The sequence below is a fragment of the Papaver somniferum genome, unplaced genomic scaffold (assembly GCF_003573695.1).
Source record: "Papaver somniferum cultivar HN1 unplaced genomic scaffold, ASM357369v1 unplaced-scaffold_137, whole genome shotgun sequence".
Lineage (NCBI taxonomy): Eukaryota > Viridiplantae > Streptophyta > Magnoliopsida > Ranunculales > Papaveraceae > Papaver > Papaver somniferum.
Genome location: NW_020622934.1, coordinates 13,068,784 through 13,078,023, shown reverse-complemented (window position 1 = coordinate 13,078,023; position 9,240 = coordinate 13,068,784). Strand labels below are relative to the sequence as shown.

At 36.7% G+C, this 9,240-nt stretch overlaps 1 long non-coding RNA gene across 1 annotated transcript; it reads left to right on the top strand.

Moving 5' to 3' along the window:
* Positions 1–6,297: 6,297 nt before the first annotated feature.
* LOC113335040 lies at positions 6,298–8,968 on the top strand. The gene is made up of 3 exons (XR_003353140.1): positions 6,298–7,519; positions 8,164–8,248; positions 8,754–8,968. It is a non-coding gene; the product is annotated as an uncharacterized LOC113335040 (long non-coding RNA).
* Positions 8,969–9,240: the final 272 nt, after the last annotated feature.

Below are 9,240 nucleotides of genomic sequence, written 5' to 3'. Positions count from 1 at the left end.
TGTCCTCTACAACATATCCAAGATTCATAGAAATTGGAGAAACGAGCAAAACGATGTGGCTAAAACATTGGACTACATACCAGCTGAAAATTTTCTGAAAGTCTCCTGGAAGTTTATTGTTTCGTCAATTTCGGCCCTTAAACGTGCTCAAAAGCCGAAAATCTTCTTTGACAAAACTTGGAAATTTTCTGAGGATGAAGAAACATGGGTAGATCATGAAAACCCGACATCGGACGAAGATTCTACAACATTTTCAATGAAGACATGACTTCTGAATTTTCTGATGACGAAATTCTTCATTCATCTACATCTGAATCAAAAGCTACGCCTTCTGCGCGAGATCAGTCTTCATCTTCAGCCGCTAGTCTCATTTACTGAAGCCGGCGGCATTTTGCTGATAAGCTACAAGCCTTTCATCTTCAACTTTCCTTTTCAGTAATAACTCATCTCGTCCCTGCTTCTCTTCTGCATCCGCTAAGGCTAAGAAAGCGTTGATTCCATCACTGACGACTCGACATACAATGCATCAGCTTTCCAGCGTCTCTGAAAGGTTGATTCACCTCGGCATGAACATCTGCAGAAGTCTTCATCTTTGACATGATATTTCTGGAGCGTTCCCCGGAAGGGCCAGAAGAGTGGTTGTAACCAGAAGTCACCACTATCTGAGGAAAAAGACATGGAGTCATGGATATACCAATAACAAATGCGTAACAAAATGGTAACAATCCAACTCTTACCTATTTATAATTTCACTAGCTGTAGTGATTATAACGTCAGAATTCCGAAAACTTGCTCGTTCCCTCAAACCTGCAAAGACGAGCAAAATTCATTATTCAAAATCATGACTTGATTTTCATAAAACCCTAAACAACCCACGTGAATTTTGACATCCACTGGTTTTTCAAAAACTAGACAGACGTCCATTCTACAATTTTGAAAACTCACATACAGACATCATTTCACCATGTATAATGGTCTACTTTCAACAGTTGTTCAACATCAAAACATGATTTTACAAAATATATAAATATTTAATGTGAAACTCACGTAATTTTGAAAAATATATCTATATATTTTTGCTACCTTGCACGAGCATCTGTCTTTGAAGCGAGAGTATATTTTCAAAGATTTCTGAAAGCTCGAAGATAAATTTTTTTCATGAAAGCTCATACACAAAATTTTATTACTAACAGACGCACACGTCTATTAAAAAAACACTTTTCTCTCGTACGAGCATCCACCTTTGAAACGACAGTTTATTCCACTTTGTGAATCTCACATATTTAAAAAAAATAAAAATAAAATTTTAGTTTTCGTGAAAGCTCATAGGCAAAATTTTAATATCATCAGACAGAGGTCTATTTTGTTTGTTCCTTAAACTAATAAACGAACGAGCGTCTGTTCCTAAAACAAGGATTTCATTTCTTGGGCCCGGACCCATGAATCCTAAATCAACAGTACTACACCAATTTGCGCTCGATGCTCTATCATGCTATTGGGATCTTCGTTCAAGCCATGGTTCGCTCATTCAATCGAAAATATGGTAACGTCTTATCTTACGACTAAGTTCAATTACTTATTTTGTTTATAACTGGAAAGTCACCATTCAGTGTTGACTGAAGTACATGAATGTCCCTCACTAAGCAGGGGACTTAATGTAGATGGTGGATTTTCGACAAAGGCCAAAATCGAAAAACGATAATTGTACATGCTCCTGATCCAGCAATCAGATGAATATTGAGGCTCGTGTCTCTCATTGAAGCATGAAAGCTCATGCCATGAAATCTCTGACTGAGAATACTGTCTCTCAGAGTATACGTAGATGTGTAGTCTCTCAGCTGAGGCAACGACACATTTCATGAATACTGAGCAATTTCAGTAATTACTTCTATATATGATCGAAAGATTGGACGACTCCTAGACAGCTTGCCTGCTAGTATAGAGCAATAACATCTTCAGGATGCAACAAGGTTTTCCCTGACTATATAAAAGAGACATGGCGTTTCAACAAGCTAATATCTCTCAATTCTCAGATAATTAATGCTCCTAGACAGCATGCATGCTAGTATAAATCCATCAATTAATTATCTCTAATCGTTAACTGAATATTCAGCAATATTATACGATTCTTCGTAATATTTCGTCACTTCAATTCGTAGTTCTTCCCAGCAGAATTCCACGGGTTAGTGATAAATGTTTAATGTACGGGCATCTGAGAATCTATTGAGTAAGCCCCAACTAAAACGGTGCAAGTATACTCAGCAATAAGCACAAACGAGCACCTGAATGCACAAACGAGCATTCCAAAATACGAAGGAACGATGAACCTATGCAATATGGGATTAAAAATAATTAAAAAAAAATATTGGCAAAGGCGCTAAAGGACTGAGCTCACCGTCCGGCCAGTCACGCCGTGGCCAGTCCCATGCCTAATTTCATATTTTATCATGTTTTATTATTTTTCCCTGATCTCGTGAAAGTCTTTTCATTTGAGCAAATCTCCTTCGTCTCAAGGAAACTCCCTAATCTCATGGTGTTTCCTCATGTCAAAGAAATAATAAAAATAAGGAAATGTGTCGAGGGACCGAGCTTGCTAGCCGTCAGGTCATGCCCTTGCCGTGGCCGGTCCCACACCTCATGGTTCCTTATTATTTTATTATTTCCCTCATCTCATGAAAATTCCCTGATTTCATGATATCTCTCTAAACTCATGAAAATTATGTAAAATTAGGGAGAAAATGCGCGGGACCGGACTCTGGCCGGCCGGCCGGCCATGCCCTAGCCGTGGCCGGTCCCACACGCTCTTGTCTCATTATTTTAATACTATTTGTTTCCCTCATTACATGGAAACTCCTTCACTTCAAGGAAAATCCTTAGTTTCAACAAACTCCTTGATTTCATGATATTTTCCTAAAGTCATGAAAATAATATAAAATTAGGGAAAGTGCCATGGGACCGTGCTCATTGGCCAGCCGGTCATGTCTTAGCCATAGCCGGTCCCACACTTCACAAATCCCAATTTTATTATTATTATTTCCATAATCTCATGGAAATTCATTGATCTCATGAAATTCCTCCGTTTTATGGTATTTCGCTCACATCAGGGAAAATACATAAAATTGCATAAAAATTGGAAAGGTGTTGCGGGACCGATCTTGCTAGTTGGCCGGCCATGCCCTAGCCGTGGACGGTCCCAAACCTGGAAATTCCCTATTTTATTAATTATTTTTCATCATCTCATGAAGATTCCCCAGTTTCAGCAAAACCCTGAATCCTTCATATTTTCTCAAAATGTTGCTCAAACGCGCATTAGAAAATATCGAAACTCTCAGGACTGAGACACAGATGGTGAGACGGGCATGTCTCCTTGACCGACCAAGGCTGGCCTTGAGGCTTGCAAAGAGCCGGTCCCACGTGTTTTAACAATTTTAACCTAATTTGCTCAATTGCTCATGTTGGGTCCAAACTCTTCTCAGACAACTTGAAGTTTGCTCAAACGACTATCAGCTGGTCCCATGACCACCAAGGGCCGGTCTCATGCCCCCTTGGTCGGTCCCTCATCTCTCCATAATCAGGTTTTACTATCTGACGCTCACACGAGCACTATTTTAATAAATGATTAAACCAGCATTTAATCATCTTTTCACCAACTAGTTTTCAGGAGACTTTGGTATTTTGCTCATCTGAGTATCTGGGCGTTACATGGTCGACTCGTCATCCCATGTAGCCGGTCCCTCCTTCACTGTGGTTTATTTTCAATAAATCATCAATTGATCAAAATTAGGGTTTCAAATCCAGAGCTCTGCAAAAACATAATTTTGAGCAGATTCAAACATTAATAATTTTACGTTGATCCCGAGATCAACACTTTAATAATTATGCTCGTCCTAGCTGCCAGTATCTTAAATTAATATTTTATTTTATCTGGTCTTGACACCAACAATTCATCATACGAGCAACACTTGCTCATACGAGCAATATTTGTTCAAACTAAGGAATATTGGTTCAACTATCAATATTCAACAATTCAGGAAAATTTGCTCACCTTAAGTTGTCAACATTTATTCGATAATATCATTTTGTCTCAGCAGGCATGTTCAAATCACGAGTCTCAGAACATTTCCAAATCATGTTCGACTCAGCAATACAAGGACTCGTCGTCCCATAAAGTCAGCAACTGACTCCACAATCACGAGATGTCAATCGTGTCACATGGGGGGATATTAAATAGGGTTTTGGTCTGGCGGTCTACGACACATGTGTTCATATACACGATGAGAATGTGATCAAGTCGTGCAATCAGTTGGAGGAGTTAGCAAAGTACCTGGATGGGAAATCAACCAAGTCTCCACACGATGAGCAACTGGTTTTGACACAACTTCCAACTTCCCCACTACTTGACTTCAGCAACTGTCACACTTTATGGGATCAAGGTGTTTACAATTCCGGCAATATAAAAGGCCTCTGAATCATTATTGAAACAGACAGGAATTTCTCGACAAGTTCATACAGACAATCTTTCGTCTACACGAACTCATCATCTGAGTAATCACTCTCAACTGAGTAAATTCAATCATCCAGAACTTTCTTACGCATAATACACAACACACCTACAATCTCGATCACCATTGATCTCACACATTCCTCAGTTTCCCTTCTACAGATTGACCCATCCTCTCTTGTGACTGAATTGACTCTGGAACGGCCATTGTCTTGGTTTAGGCTGCAGTCCTACAAATTGATCTCTCGAACTTAAAGCACTCCCTTCTTGCAGGGCATCTGTGTAAGGTCAAACATTTCGCTCGGTTCAAGGAGTCTCCTCCGCACGGTCGTCTCCTTTATTCCGTAAAAACCAGCAAATCGTTTTTCCCTATCTACAAGTATGAATAATAGTATTTGGATGCTTAGTGTAATATTAGAATTAAAAGAAAACAAATTTGTATATTAATAGGATACTTCACATTAATAGTAAAACTTAAAGACTATTAGGATATATTACAATTTTATGCAGACGCAGATTTAAATTATATTAAATTACCAGCGCCAATATTTAACAAGATATAGTATATAGATTCAACATGAATAAATAAAATGTATAATAACAATCTTTATGCGAATGTAGAGTTATATTTAGAAGATTAAGGCTTAGTGTACCAACTGGACTATCAACTTAAGAATAATGAGAATAATAACATAGTTGATAATAGTATTTGAGTAATTAGGCTAGTAGCAAATTTATAATAGATAATACTTGGAAAATTTATATATGGTATTACACTGAAGTTAAAATATTAGATATTATAAATTGACGTGAATCGAGTTTGGATTACTTGTAGTGATAAAATAAATAAATAATAATACCGGTAAATAAAACTAAAATAAAATAAATTTTGGTGATTAAATTGCTTAAAATGATGTGAACTATTCATATATTTTACAAAGTAAAAGTTTAGGTTACACCAGTTAAGATAAAAGCTAAAGACTAATTAATCCTAATAAATTAATACTTAGTTAATCCAGCATTGGGCAATAGTGAAGGTTGTGTTCTCTTTTTTCGTAGGAAGGCATTGTTTGGACTGGCCAACCTTGACAGGGCAACTTCATTCAGAGGTGACCGATCATAGACGTTTAGTATGATTTAGATCTTTTAGAAAACCGATAATTATAAAGTCAATTAGAAAGATTAGTAGGAATCTCCCTTGTAATTAGAGACAAGTATTTTATAAGATAGAAATTAGTGTAAGAAACTTAGACTTCTGTATTTGATAGAAACTAAAATCAGCATAGTTCAACCTAGAGCTAAAAATTTTAGTTGTAGAAGCCATATAGGTTTGGCTTTATTTCTTGTTGTTTGTGCTTAGATAAGAGATAGGATTATTCTTTAAGGTGGGGAGTTTTGAAGACCAGAAGGGTAGTTCGATTTTCGATGACGAAAATGAATAAGGTGAGGAGAATGTAAGGACCCTCAAGCTCGTCAATGCTTTTAGACTAGTCAAGAGTCGTCTTAGCCGCTAATAACTCGATTAGTTTAACACGAACGTTAATTAATAGAAATTAATCTAACAACGATCCAGATACGAAATTAGTATCACTGAATAGGTCTCGAAACGTTATGCATATTGGACTACCCGCACGCGTCATTCAGACACTGGGTGAAGAAGATTTATCAATTTGTTTCGGAGGGTAAAATAGTAATTTTGGATATTACCCTAGTGGTTGCACGTGTTGAAACGAATGGGTGTCTCAGCAAATAGGGTCGACCTTATCTCAAGACTACATCGAGAAGATAAACTCGATCTCATTTTTTTTTCTTCCTCTTATCTTCTTCTTTCTTCTTTTTCTTTTCTCTTTCTTTGTTCTTCTTGCTCGTGTTTCTGAGAGAGGTTTGTGAGTTGTTAGTGAGATTTGATTGATAAGAATCAACTGATGAAGATGTATAGATGATGGAGGATTCGAAGTTGTTGTTGATGAAGAATAAAAGATGATTCAGAGAACCAATTGGGGTTTTCTATGATTATGAATTGGGGTTTCGAATTGGTGATGATTAAGATGAAATTGAAGATGGGTTCGTTCTTAATTGGGTTTGATATAAGTTGTGGGGTTGTTCTGAAGTTGATTTGAGGATCGAATCAAGAGCTAGGGTTCATAAGAAAAGTTCAGAGGAGAGTGTGAAGATGAAGTTAATGGTTAGGGGATTGAATTAATGATGGGTTTGTTCCGAATCGAAGAATAGGTGGATGTATTGGGTTTAATTGCAGTTTCTGTAGGAAATTGAATCTGAAATTAGGGTTTTTGATATAATGGAGATTTAGGGTTCTTGGGCTTGAAGTTTAGCTGGAGAAGATGAAATCGACGGTTTAGGGTTTTGATGAAATCAAGGTAGAAGTTTAAGCAGAGGGTGAATCATCCATTTCAATTTGGGATTTAGTCCGAGAACAAATAAGAGATTGAATTCAATCTGGTTGAAAGAAGTTGCTTTGAGGTAATTGTCCTTCTTTGCAATTTTAGTAAGTTATGAAGTTCTTTTGTTGGATTTAGGAAATTATCAATGAAGTGAGACTTGAGAACGGATATGGTGGGTATGAGTGAATCTGTAATTAGGAATTAAGATGAATGATTGTAATTAGGAATTAAGATGAATGATTGTAATTAGGAATTAAGATGAATGATGTTACAGAAGCAAAGAATTGTAGTTCTGAAAGAAACGTAGCTGAGCTGTGATGGTTGTATGAATGTAAGAACTGTTACAGGTATGGATGAATCTTCAGTAAATACCATTTTGGTGGTTGTGGTTGTGGCTGAAATGCAGATGAATTTAGAGTTGAAGCATTAGTATTGGTGAATATATGATGGAGTGGTAATTATAAGTAATGGGTGTGGTTGCATTATAATTGGGAGAGAAGTGTAAATAAAATAGAAGTTGCGGTTAAGGTTTAGATAATTGAGTTTCAGAATGAAGGTTAGATGAATATGTTGAGTTGAATCTCTTCAGTGAAAGCTTGGAACTGCTGAACTGCAGGTAGGCTATAGTTGTGTTTGTAATTGAATTATTGAATTCTATTTGAATGAAAGAAATGTTTAGTAATTGTATAAACTTCTGTTCTTTAGTATTAGACCTATTAGTCATCCCAGTCAGTGTAGTTGACTCAATGTGTTTAGATGACTCAGTGTATCTTGCTGAGTCGGATCTGTGACTCACCGAGTTTCCTGTCTTGACCCGAGCTGACTCAGTGGACCGAGTTATACCTTGACCCTGTACTTTGATTGATGTGGACTGTTAGTTGACCCATTTGACCATCCGTGATAGTTAATATACCTATTTGGACCAGGCCTTAGATTAATGGGCCAGGGTAGTGAACTTAGGTTTAGAGTTAGTTTTCATATTTTAATGAATTGGACCACTTATGGTCCGAATTAGCCATTGGCTTATTCTACAAAGTGTAGATATTCATAAGACTTAGCTAGGGATTATAGAATCACTCTAATTGGATTAGTAAACTCTTAGTTATGCTAAGGATATATAATAAAAGATGTAGAATCATAATGGGCTTAGAACCATTAGATAGTTCACTTAGACTATAACTAGAGACTTGTATGAAATTATGTTATGAGCCTTGTGTGAGCCTTGTGGCTAAATTCTTAGAGTTCTTGTGTAATTAACAGTTAGACTCTATTAACAACGATCGATTCAAAGAATGAACCAGTGGATCGTGGATCTCGAGGTAGGCGTGACTTGTCATCAAAAGAGGTGAGAATACATTTAACTCTTTTGTAACCATTTTTGTTTCTTTTACAAAGGTTTATGCTTAACAAACTCATGCATTGTCTATTTGTGCATTCCATGCTTTGTTTAAATTACATTATGATTGTTCTGTTGATTCTTTGAATCTTTCCACGACTTGGAAAGGACTTGTAATGTTTGTTATCATAAGAATTGTTATGCGAAATAAGAATTTCCACATGTAGTATATGGGATGCGCTCCTTCGCATATATATCTATTATATATTTATTCGGTGTGGTATTGGCATCAATATTACTATTCGGTGTGGAAGTGGTATCAATATTATACATTGTTTGAAGAAGGAGTTTGTCCATATACATGTTTGTTTATTTCAATGACTTGGTCACTTTTTAATGTTTGGGAAAACATGTATTGTTTTCCAACTTTTACTTATGATTACTTGAAAGTTAAATGTTATTCCTACTGGGCACCCCTTTTAGGGATGATGTGCTCACCCATTCCCACTTTCAGTTTCAGAGACAGATCAGAGTTGCGCAGCGGAAACTTTGTGGCGTTAAGTTATCTGCTATGTTTATTATGTTGTATATTTTTATTTGCAAACCAAATGACTATTGTATATGTATCATTTGAGAGGAGTTCTTGTATATATATATTTCAGAACGGGGCTAGTTTTGGGTTAAGATTTGTAGCAAATTTCTTAATTGAATGCTTAAGTTTATGATTTAGATTCCTTAGTGCCTCGTTATTTAGTTAATATCTTGGATTAGTCAGCTGTTAGCTTAGGGGGTGTTACAGTTTGTGTGGGAGAAGATGAAACTGAAGGAATCCTGGTCTGGTGATTGGTGAAGGTGTTTCGGTGATTATGGTATAGGGGGGAAAACGATTTTGTTTAGACATAACAGGGAGTACCTACTTGCCCCTCCAGTTCACCAAATCTACCAAAATACGACGGATAGGCAGGCAGAATAGAGAAAACATGGAGGGGCAATTCCGTCTA